General features: G+C 39.3%; 1 long non-coding RNA gene across 1 annotated transcript; it reads right to left on the bottom strand.

Moving 5' to 3' along the window:
• Positions 1–2875: 2875 nt before the first annotated feature.
• On the bottom strand, positions 2876–6227 carry LOC139070564 (uncharacterized). Its single transcript, XR_011521053.1, has 2 exons — positions 6022–6227; positions 2876–3002 (listed from the first exon to the last, which is right to left on the bottom strand). It is a non-coding gene; the product is annotated as an uncharacterized lncRNA (long non-coding RNA).
• Positions 6228–8769: the final 2542 nt, after the last annotated feature.

The raw sequence follows: 8769 nt of genomic DNA, 5'->3' as shown, positions 1-8769 counted from the left end.
GTTTTTGTGAAGCACCTCGTGATTTTGTTTTTGTAAAGCACCACTGATTTTGTTTTTGTGAAGCACCTGGTGATTTTGTTTTTGTGAAGCACCTCGTGATTGTGTCTTTGTAAAGCACCTCGTGATTTTGTCTTTGTGAAGCACCTCTTGATTCTGTTTCTGTGAAGCACCTCGTGATTCTGTTTTCGTGAAGCACCTCATGATTTGTTTTTGTGAAGCACCTCGTGATTCTGTTTTTGTGAAGCACCTCGTGATTTTGTTTTTGTGAAGCACCTCGTGATTCTTTTTTTGTGAAGAACCTCGTGATTTTGTTTTTGTGAAGCACCTTGTGATTTTGTTTTTGTGAAGCACCTCGTGATTTTGTTTTTGTAAAGCACCACTGATTTTGTTTTTTTTGAAGCACCTCGTGATTTTGTTTTTGTTAAGCACCTCGTGATTTTGTTATTGTGAAGCACCTCGTGTTTTTGTTTTTGTGAAGCACCTCGTGATTTTGTTTTTATGAAGCACCTCGTGATTTTGTTTTTGTGAAGAACCTCGTGATTCTGTTTTTGTGAAGCACCTCGTGATTCTGTTTTTGTGAAGCACCTCGTGATTCTGTTTTTGTGAAGCACCTCGTGATTTTGATTTTGTGAAGCACCTCGTGATTTTGTGAAGCACCTCGTGATTTTGTGAAGCACCTCGTGATTTTGTGAAGCACCTCGTGATTTTGTAAAGCACCTCGTGATTTTGTGAAGCACCTCGTGATTTTGTTTTTGTGAAGCACCTCGTGATTTTGTTTTTGTCAAGCACCTCGTGATTTTGTTTTTGTGAAGCACCTCGTGATTCTGTTTTTGTGAAGCACCTCGTGATTTTGTTTTTGTGAAGCACCTCGTGATTTTGTTTTTGTGAAGCCCCTCGTGATTTTGTTTTTGTGAAGCACCTCGTGATTTTGTTTTTGTGAAGCACCTCGTGATTTTGTTTTTATGAAGCACCTCGTGATTTTGTTTTTGTGAAGAACCTCGTGATTCTGTTTTTGTGAAGCACCTCGTGATTCTGTTTTTGTGAAGCACCTCGTGATTCTGTTTTTGTGAAGCACCTCGTGATTTTGATTTTGTGAAGCACCTCGTGATTTTGTGAAGCACCTCGTGATTTTATGAAGCACCTCGTGATTTTGTGAAGCACCTCGTGATTTTGTAAAGCACCTCGTGATTTTGTTTTTGTGAAGCACCTCGTGATTTTGTTTTTGTGAAGCACCTCGTGATTTTGTTTTTGTGAAGCACCTCGTGATTCTGTTTTTGTGAAGCACCTCGTGATTTTGTTTTTGTGAAGCCCCTCGTGATTTTGTTTTTGTGAAGCTCCTCGGTATTTTGTTTTTGTGAAGCACCTCGTGATTTTGTTTTTGTGACGCACCTCGTGATTTTGTGAAGCACCTCGTGATTTTGTTTTTGTGAAGCACCTCGTGATTTTGTTTTTGTGAAGCACCTCGTGATTTTGTGAAGCACCTCGTGATTTTGTTTTTGTGTAGCACCTCGTGATTTTGTTTTTTCGAAGCACCTCGTGATTTTGTTTTTGTGAAGCACCTCGTGATTTTGTTTTTGTGAAGCACCTCGTGATTCTGTTTTTGAGAAGCACCTCGTGATTCTGTTTTTGTGAAGCACCTCGTGATTTTGTTTTTGTGAAGCACCTCGTGATTCTGTTTTTGTGAAGCACCTCGTGATTTTATTTTTGTGAAGCACCTGGTGATTTTGTTTTGGTGAAGCACCTCGTGATTTTGTTGTTGTGAAGCACCTGGTTATTTTGTTTTTGTGAAGCACCTCGTGATTGTGTCTTTGTGAAGCACCTCGTGATTTTGTCTTTGTGAAGCACCTCTTGATTCTGTTTTTGTGAAGCACCTGGTGATTCTGTTTTCGTGAAGCACCTCATGATTTTGTTTTTGTGAAGCACCTCGTGATTCTGTTTTTGTGAAGCACCTCATGATTTTGTTTTTGTGAAGCACCTCGTGATTCTTTTTTTGTGAAGAACCTCGTGATTTTGTTTTTGTGAAGCACCTGGTGATTTTGTTTTTGTGAAGCACCTCGTGATTTTGTGAAGCACCTCGTGATTTTGTGAAGCACCTCGTGATTTTGTGAAGCACCTCGTGATTTTGTTTTTGTGAAGCACCTCGTGATTTTGTGAAGCACCTCGTGATTTTGTTTTTGTGAAGCACCTCGTGATTTTGTTTTTGTGAAGCACCTCGTGATTTTGTTTTTGTGAAGTACCTGGTGACTTTGTTTTTGTGAAGCACCTTGTGATTTTGTTTTTGTGAAGCACCTCGTGATTTTGTTTTTGTAAAGCACCACTGATTTTGTTTTTTTGAAGCACCTCGTGATTTTGTTTTTGTGAAGCACCTCGTGATTTTGTGAAGCACCTCGTGATTTTGTTTTTGTGAAGCACCTCGTGATTTTGTTTTTTTGAAGCACCTCGTGATTGTTTTTGTGGAGCACCTTGTGATTTGGTTTTTGTGAAGCACCTCGTGATTCTCTTTTTGTGAAGCACCTCGTGATTCTGTTTTTGTGAAGCACCTCGTGATTTTGTCAAGCACCTCGTGATTTTGTTTTTGTGAAGCACCTCGTGATTTTGTTTTTGTGAAGCACCTCGTGATTTTGTTTTTGTGAATCACCTGGTGATTTTGTTTTTGTGAAGCACCTTGTGATTTTGTTTTTGTGAAGCACCTCGTGATTTTGTTTTTGTAAAGCACCACTGATTTTGTTTTTTTTTGAAGCACCTCGTGATTTTGTTTTTGTGAATCACCTGGTGATTTTGTTTTTGTGAAGCACCTTGTGATTTTGTTTTTGTGAAGCACCTCGTGATTTTGTTTTTGTAAAGCACCACTGATTTTGTTTTTGTGAAGCACCTCGTGATTTTGTTTTTGTGAAGCACCTTGTGATTCTGTTTTTGTGAAGCACCTCGTGATTCTGTTTTTGTGAAGCACCTTGTGATTTTGTGTTTGTGAAGCACCTCGTGATTCTGTTTTTGTGAAGCACCTGGTGATTTTGTTTTTGTGAAGCACCTCGTGATTTTGTTTTTGTGAAGCACCTCGTGATTTTGTTTTTGTAAAGCACCACTGATTTTGTTTTTTTGAAGCACCTCGTGATTTTGTTTTTGTAAAGCACCTCGTGATTTTGTGAAGCACCTCGTGATTTTGATTTGTGAAGCACCTCGTGATTTTGTTTTTGTGAAGCACCTCGTGATTTTGTTTTTGTGAAGCACCTCGTGATTCTGTTTTTGTGAAGCACCTGGTGATTTTGTTTTTGTGAAGCACCTCGTGATTTTGTTTTTGTGAAGCACCTCGTGATTTTGTTTTTGTAAAGCACCACTGATTTTGTTTTTTTGAAGCACCTCGTGATTTTGTTTTTGTGAAGCACCTCGTGATTTTGTGAAGCACCTCGTGATTTTGATTTGTGAAGCACCTCGTGATTCTGTTTTTTGAAGCACCTCGTGGTTCTGTTTTTGTGAAGCATCTCGTGATTCTGTTTTTGTGAAGCACCTTGTGATTCTGTTTTTGTGAAGCACCTCGTGATTATGTTTTTGTGAAGCACCTCGTGATTTTGTTTTTGTGAAGCACCTCGTGATTTTGTGAAGCACCTTGTGATTTTGTGAAGCACCTCTTTATTTTGTGAAGCACCTCGTGATTTTGTAAAGCACCTCGTGATTTTGTGAAGCACCTCGTGATTTTGTGAAGCACCTCGTGATTTTGTTTTTGTGAAGCACCTCGTGATTTTGTTTTTGTGAAGCACCTCGTGATTTTGTTTTTGTGAAGCACCTCGTGATTTAGTTTTTGTGAAGCACCATGTGATTTTGTTTTTGTGAAGCACCTCGTGATTTTGTTTTTGTGAAGCACCTCGTGATTTAGTTTTTGTGAAGCACCATGTGATTTTGTTTTTGTGAAGCACCTGGTGATTTTGTTTTTGTGAAGCTCCTCGTGATTTTGTTTTTGTGAAGCACCTCGTGATTTTGTTTTTGTGAAGCACCTCGTGATTTTGTGAAGCACCTCGTGATTTTGTTTTTGTGAAGCACCTCGTGATTTTGTTTTTGTGAAGCACCTCGTGATTCTGATTTTGTGAAGCACCTCTTTATTTTGTGAAGCACCTCGTGATTTTGTAAAGCACCTCGTGATTTTGTGAAGCAACTCGTGATTTTGTGAAGCACCTCGTGATTTTGTTTTTGTGAAGCACCTCGTGATTTTGTTTTTGTGAAGCACCTCGTGATTTTGTGAAGCACCTCGTGATTTTGTTTTTGTGAAGCACCTCGTGATTTTGTTTTTGTGAAGCACCTCGTGATTTTGTGAAGCACCTCGTGATTTTGTTTTTGTGTAGCACCTCGTGATTTTGTTTTTTCGAAGCACCTCGTGATTTTGTTTTTGTGAAGCACCTCGTGATTTTGTTTTTGTGAAGCACCTCGTGATTCTGTTTTTGAGAAGCACCTCGTGATTCTGTTTTTGTGAAGCACCTCGTGATTTGTTTTTGTGAAGCACCTCGTGATTCTGTTTTTGTGAAGCACCTCGTGATTTTATTTTTGTGAAGCACCATGTGATTTTGTTTTTGTGAAGCACCTGGTGATTTTGTTTTTGTGAAGCACCATGTGATTTTGTTTTTGTGAAGCACCTGGTGATTTTGTTTTTGTGAAGCACCTCGTGTTTTTGTGAAGCACCTCGTGATTTTGTTTTTGTAAAGCACCACTGATTTTGTTTTTGTGAAGCACCTGGTGATTTTGTTTTTGTGAAGCACCTCGTGATTGTGTCTTTGTGAAGCACCTCGTGATTTTGTCTTTGTGAAGCACCTCTTGATTCTGTTTCTGTGAAGCACCTCGTGATTCTGTTTTCGTGAAGCACCTCATGATTTTGTTTTTGTGAAGCACCTCGTGATTCTGTTTTTGTGAAGCACCTCGTGATTTTGTTTTTGTGAAGCACCTCGTGATTCTTTTTTTGTGAAGAACCTCGTGATTTTGTTTTTGTGAAGCACCTGGTGATTTTGTTTTTGTGAAGCACCTCGTGATTTTGTGAAGCACCTCGTGATTTTGTGAAGCACCTCGTGATTTTGTGAAGCACCTCGTGATTTTGTTTTTGTGAAGCACCTCGTGATTTTGTTTTTTTGAATCACCTCGTGATTTTGTTTTTGTGAATCACCTCGTGATTTTGTTTTTGTGAAGCACCTCGTGATTTTGTTTTTGGAGAGCACCTCGTGATTTAGTTTTTGTGAAGCACCATGTGATTTTGTTTTTGTGAAGCACCTGGTGATTTTGTTTTTGTGAAGCACCTCGTGATTTTGTTTTTGTGAAGCACCTCGTGATTTTGTTTTTGTGAAGCACCTCGTTATTTTGTTTTTGTGAAGCACCTCGTGATTCTGATTTTGTGAAGCTTCTCGTGATTCTGTTTTTTTGAAGCACCTCGTGATTCTCTTTTTGTGAAGCACCTCCTGATTTTGATTTTGTGAAGCACCTCGTGATTTTGTGAAGCACCTCGTGATTTTGTGAAGCACCTCGTGATTTTGTAAAGCACCTCGTGATTTTGCTTTTGTGAAGCACCTCGTGATTTTGTTTTTGTGAAGCACCTCGTGATTTTGTTTTTGTGAAGCACCTCGTGATTCTGTTTTTGTGAAGCACCTCGTGATTTTGTTTTTGTGAAGCCCCTCGTGATTTTTTTTTGTGAAGCTCCTCGTGATTTTGTTTTTTTGAAGCACCTCGTGATTTTGTTTTTGTGACGCACCTCGTGATTTTGTGAAGCACCTCGTGATTTTGTTTTTGTGAAGCACCTCGTGATTTTGTTTTTGTGAAGCACCTCGTGATTTTGTGAAGCACCTCGTGATTTTGTTTTTGTGTAGCACCTCGTGATTTTGTTTTTTCGAAGCACCTCGTGATTTTGTTTTTGTGAAGCACCTCGTGATTTTGTTTTTGTGAAGCACCTCGTGATTCTGTTTTTGAGAAGCACCTCGTGATTCTGTTTTTGTGAAGCACCTCGTGATTTGTTTTTGTGAAGCACCTCGTGATTCTGTTTTTGTGAAGCACCTCGTGATTTTATTTTTGTGAAGCACCTGGTGATTTTGTTTTGGTGAAGCACCTCGTGATTTTGTTGTTGTGAAGCACCTGGTTATTTTGTTTTTGTGAAGCACCTCGTGATTGTGTCTTTGTGAAGCACCTCGTTATTTTGTCTTTGTGAAGCACCTCTTGATTCTGTTTTTGTGAAGCACCTGGTAATTCTGTTTTCGTGAAGCACCTCATGATTTTGTTTTTGTGAAGCACCTCGTGATTCTGTTTTTGTGAAGCACCTCATGATTTTGTTTTGTGAAGCACCTTGTGATTCTTTTTTTGTGAAGAACCTCGTGATTTTGTTTTTGTGAAGCACCTGGTGATTTTGTTTTTGTGAAGCACCTCGTGATTTTGTGAAGCACCTCGTGATTTTGTGAAGCACCTCGTGATTTTGTGAAGCACCTCGTGATTTTGTGAAGCACCTCGTGATTTTGTGAAGCACCTCGTGATTTTGTGAAGCACCTCGTGATTTTGTTTTTGTGAAGCACCTCGTGATTTTGTTTTTGTGAAGTACCTCGTGATTCTGTTTTTGTGAAGCACCTCATGATTTTGTTTTTGTGAAGCACCTCGTGATTCTGTTTTTGTGAAGCACCTCATGATTTTGTTTTGTGAAGCACCTTGTGATTCTTTTTTTGTGAAGAACCTCGTGATTTTGTTTTTGTGAAGCACCTGGTGATTTTGTTTTTGTGAAGCACCTCGTGATTTTGTGAAGCACCTCGTGATTTTGTGAAGCACCTCGTGATTTTGTGAAGCACCTCGTGATTTTGTTTTTGTGAAGCACCTCGTGATTTTGTTTTTGTGAAGTACCTGGTGATTTTGTTTTTGTGAAGCACCTTGTGATTTTGTTTTTGTGAAGCACCTCGTGATTTTGTTTTTGTAAAGCACCACTGATTTTGTTTTTTTGAAGCACCTCGTGATTTTGTTTTTGTGAAGCACCTCGTGATTTTGTGAAGCACCTCGTGCTTTTGTTTTTGTGAAGCACCTGGTGATTTTGTTTTTGTGAAGCACCTCGTGATTTTGTTTTTGTGAAGCACCTCGTGATTTTGTTTTTGTGAAGCACCTCGTGATTCTGTTTTTGTGAAGCACCTCGTGATTCTGTTTTTGTGAAGCACCTCGTGATTTTGTGTTTGTGAAGCACCTCGTGATTTTGTTTTTGTGAAGCACCTCGTGATTTTTTTATGAAGCACCTCGTGATTTTGTTTTTGTAAAGCACCACTGATTTTGTTTTTTTGAAGCACCTCGTGATTTTGTTTTTGTGAAGCACCTCGTGTTTTTGTGAAGCACCTCGTGATTTTGTTTTTGTAAAGCACCACTGATTTTGTTTTTGTGAAGCACCTGGTGATTTTGTTTTTGTGAAGCACCTCGTGATTGTGTCTTTGTGAAGCACCTCGTGATTTTGTCTTTGTGAAGCACCTCTTGATTCTGTTTCTGTGAAGCACCTCGTGATTCTGTTTTCGTGAAGCACCTCATGATTTGTTTTTGTGAAGCACCTCGTGATTCTGTTTTTGTGAAGCACCTCGTGATTTTGTTTTTGTGAAGCACCTCGTGATTCTTTTTTTGTGAAGAACCTCGTGATTTTGTTTTTGTGAAGCACCTTGTGATTTTGTTTTTGTGAAGCACCTCGTGATTTTGTTTTTGTAAAGCACCACTGATTTTGTTTTTTTTGAAGCACCTCGTGATTTTGTTTTTGTTAAGCACCTCGTGATTTTGTTATTGTGAAGCACCTCGTGTTTTTGTTTTTGTGAAGCACCTCGTGATTTTGTTTTTATGAAGCACCTCGTGATTTTGTTTTTGTGAAGAACCTCGTGATTCTGTTTTTGTGAAGCACCTCGTGATTCTGTTTTTGTGAAGCACCTCGTGATTCTGTTTTTGTGAAGCACCTCGTGATTTTGATTTTGTGAAGCACCTCGTGATTTTGTGAAGCACCTCGTGATTTTGTGAAGCACCTCGTGATTTTGTGAAGCACCTCGTGATTTTGTAAAGCACCTCGTGATTTTGTGAAGCACCTCGTGATTTTGTTTTTGTGAAGCCCCTCGTGATTTTGTTTTTGTGAAGCACCTCGTGATTTTGTTTTTGTGAAGCACCTCGTGATTTTGTTTTTATGAAGCACCTCGTGATTTTGTTTTTGTGAAGAACCTCGTGATTCTGTTTTTGTGAAGCACCTCGTGATTCTGTTTTTGTGAAGCACCTCGTGATTCTGTTTTTGTGAAGCACCTCGTGATTTTGATTTTGTGAAGCACCTCGTGATTTTGTGAAGCACCTCGTGATTTTATGAAGCACCTCGTGATTTTGTGAAGCACCTCGTGATTTTGTAAAGCACCTCGTGATTTTGTTTTTGTGAAGCACCTCGTGATTTTGTTTTTGTGAAGCACCTCGTGATTTTGTTTTTGTGAAGCACCTCGTGATTCTGTTTTTGTGAAGCACCTCGTGATTTTGTTTTTGTGAAGCCCCTCGTGATTTTGTTTTTGTGAAGCTCCTCGGTATTTTGTTTTTGTGAAGCACCTCGTGATTTTGTTTTTGTGACGCACCTCGTGATTTTGTGAAGCACCTCGTGATTTTGTTTTTGTGAAGCACCTCGTGATTTTGTTTTTGTGAAGCACCTCGTGATTTTGTGAAGCACCTCGTGATTTTGTTTTTGTGTAGCACCTCGTGATTTTGTTTTTTCGAAGCACCTCGTGATTTTGTTTTTGTGAAGCACCTCGTGATTTTGTTTTTGTGAAGCACCTC

Source organism: Nothobranchius furzeri, chromosome 7 (genome assembly GCF_043380555.1).
Source record: "Nothobranchius furzeri strain GRZ-AD chromosome 7, NfurGRZ-RIMD1, whole genome shotgun sequence".
Taxonomy (NCBI): Eukaryota; Metazoa; Chordata; class Actinopteri; order Cyprinodontiformes; family Nothobranchiidae; genus Nothobranchius; species Nothobranchius furzeri.
Note: the sequence above shows the minus strand (reverse complement) of the source record. Positions and strands in the feature narration are given on the sequence as shown.